Here is a 3,078-nt window from a genome sequence, read left to right on the forward strand (position 1 = left end):
CTACCATTTCTTATTCTGGAAATGTTCTTACAATGTACTCTCCATTGCATAAATAAAATCTCACAATACTGAAATTTTGTTAAAATCATCATTTTATGATTTGGATTTCAGACTTGCGTGAGGCTTCATAACGCTACTCCAAAATCCATAAAAATATTTTTTGTTGTTTGATGTTTCATATTCATTAAAAGAAAGCTTTCTGTTTGGGAAGACATTGAAAGAATGCCAAGAGCGGATTTATTTCAATCGATTTAGCAAGAAATGGTACCAGATGCAAGAGCACTCACATTACTCTACTCTATTTCATATCTGTGCTTGTGACTATCTTCAACATTTAGAGATGGACAAATCTTTTTCATTTTAACTGGAATTGCTTACAATCATTTTGAAGTCTTTTGTCCACTGAGTTTGTTATGCCCAAGACAACATTATGATGTTAATTTTGAATAAATTGGAGCTGCTTTTGAGGCCATAAAAGGTCGACTTATACACATATAGCCCCCCTCCCCCCAATTCAATGTTGGAGGGTAACAAAACAATTTTCCACAAAACAATTCAGTTTTGCAAAACATTGAATAGGGGGGAGGGGAAAGAAGCAATGAAGACGTCAAAAGTGCTGATTTGGAATGATTTCCGTACAGGTCCCTACTTCATTATGCATGCAGAATAAATTAATTATTCATTCGCGCTATTGTTTTGTAGAACAATACGTATACCCAAGAGAACCGAATATATACATGGGTAATTTGTACTTACGGGATGAATAAAAACGGATCACATTTTGTCTCTCCCTCCCTCTCTCTCTTCTTTCCCTTCATCGCCCACACCGTTACTCCTTTTCGTTCCAGCTTTCTTCTTTCTATCCCTTCGTCTTGTTCTTATTTCCAGATTCCGCTCGGCTTTTTCTGCCATTTAATCCCATGATATGTCACTCGCAGCTTGCCTTGAACTCCGACCCACTGTAAACCTCTGGATTACTTGTCCCTGTTCTTTACCACTGAGCTAACGTGTCAAGTTGCTAATTCACACCTTGAAAATGATATTTATTTTGAATTCTGGCTGACTATTTACATAACAATGATACGTAATTATATAAACGTGCCGCGCCGAGCACCTACAATCGAACTTACACTTGTAGGTTACCGTTAAGAGATCCCTGTTTTACTACTCTTGAAACAACCCATCCCTTTAATAATGCTAACCGTAACCCCAATTACGACTAAAGGCACTGTTTAGGCTTAAGATTAGTCCCTGTGATAGTTTTAGGTTCTCCAGTATTGCTGTGAACTGTGACCTGCTTTTCCTTCATGCTCCGTGCGTGCGGCACACTTATAAGTTCACTGCGTGGAAGAGTATACCACGCTTAAAGTCTGATTGGTGCATCTTTCATGGGAAACTTTCATGCACGAGTTCATTTCAATTAAAATCGTTTCATATTTCCCTTATTTTGAAGCAAACTTGTGTCTTCGTAATATTCAAGATGGCTACCGAAGTAAAAGGGTCACAGCAATGGGAGATTTGATCATTTGGAAATTGTCCCTGCTTAATAGCCTTTCCAGAGTTGTGCATACAGTGATGCAAAGAAAACAATTTACTTTCGTCTTCCGAGTCCAAAACCTGTGTGAAAACGCAGTCAGTTGGCAAAGACAAAGTGCCGCATCGGGAGATGGATCTGTTTCGCGATGCCCTAGAAAAAACTGCAATGGATAGCCTTCAATCCGCCAGAACACATATTAATTTTCTTACGGAAACTTTCCTTGATAAAATATTAGCCCTAGCTACCTGTGGCCCGAAAGTTTACAACTGCCTTCAAGACAAGGGCTAACATCATCTCACCGCAGTTAACCATCGCCTAAACTTCATCGACCCAGACAAACGAGCCCACAGCAGGGCATTGAAAAGACATGATGGGGAATGAAACGAAGTATGCCTCATACGGGAACATCCATGGATCTCTACCAAAGCTATTTACTTGGAAGTATCATTGAGCATATTGCCGATCTCTACAAAGAGCGATAAATCGCAAAATCCCTCTAAATGCACAGTTCGTGATCCTAAATACAGGAAAGGAAGAAAATATACACTTTGCACTGTCTCGGCGAATTTTTAAGCAGACAGGAAGAACGATAAAAAGAGCACGTAGTCATTAAATTTCTTATGACAGTACTTTTATTTGGTTTGTTTGTTATGTTTGCGAATCTGAACCCTATTACAACGATTGCTTGAAACTCCACTTCTTGCGCTTATTCTAAAACTGAAAAATGGGTAAAATGCAGGAAAAGTGCCGAAATTGCAGGAAAAACTGTTCGATTTTCCGTATTTCAGACAGAATTTTGACCGACTTTTTTTAAGTCCATATAGACTTAAAAAAAAAAACCTCTAAAAAGAAAGAACAAAGCGCCACAGTCCCAAAGGACGTCTATTGTTATCGCTATTGTTTTCTTGAAACAAAGGAGTGTATGCATAATGAAGTAGGGACTTGTGCGGAAATCTTGCCGCTGATTTTCCCAACGGTTTTGTCTATGATTGTAGCTAGGAGTAGGAGAGCACTCAACAAGAGTAACCTACAATCTCAGAGAAAACTGTTGAGACAGAGACACAAATTCACATTCATTTTTACACACCCCTACTTACATGTACTCTTCCCTTTCCCCTCAGTCAATGTTGCTGAGAATTGTCATGGATTCTACAGTATATTTCCGATCAAGATAAGTCAACATTGAGTTTAAGGGAAGATGGAAGGGCGGCTTTTAAGCGGAACGTTTGTATAAGTTGTTGGAGTACCAAAAATGTCGCTTTGTCTCAACAGGTTTTGTTCGAGATTGTAGCTAGGAGTTGCTTTTGGCTAAAGCCTCTCTCAATTCTAAACCTCTCTCAACCATACATCAATACAGTATGCGGGCATTTAAAAATTTGTTGAGTAACGCACGTAACACAGCCGGTGAAAATACTTAAGAATAGCGAAAAAGTCTCTCCGTTATTTGTGGGTAAATGAAGCGTACTTATGTCATCCTAAAATGAAAGAAAACATCTCCATGATGTCCAATACACTTACCTGAGTCAGAATGGGATTTCTTT

Source organism: Montipora foliosa, unplaced genomic scaffold (genome assembly GCF_036669935.1).
Source record: "Montipora foliosa isolate CH-2021 unplaced genomic scaffold, ASM3666993v2 scaffold_472, whole genome shotgun sequence".
Classification (NCBI taxonomy): domain Eukaryota; kingdom Metazoa; phylum Cnidaria; class Anthozoa; order Scleractinia; family Acroporidae; genus Montipora; species Montipora foliosa.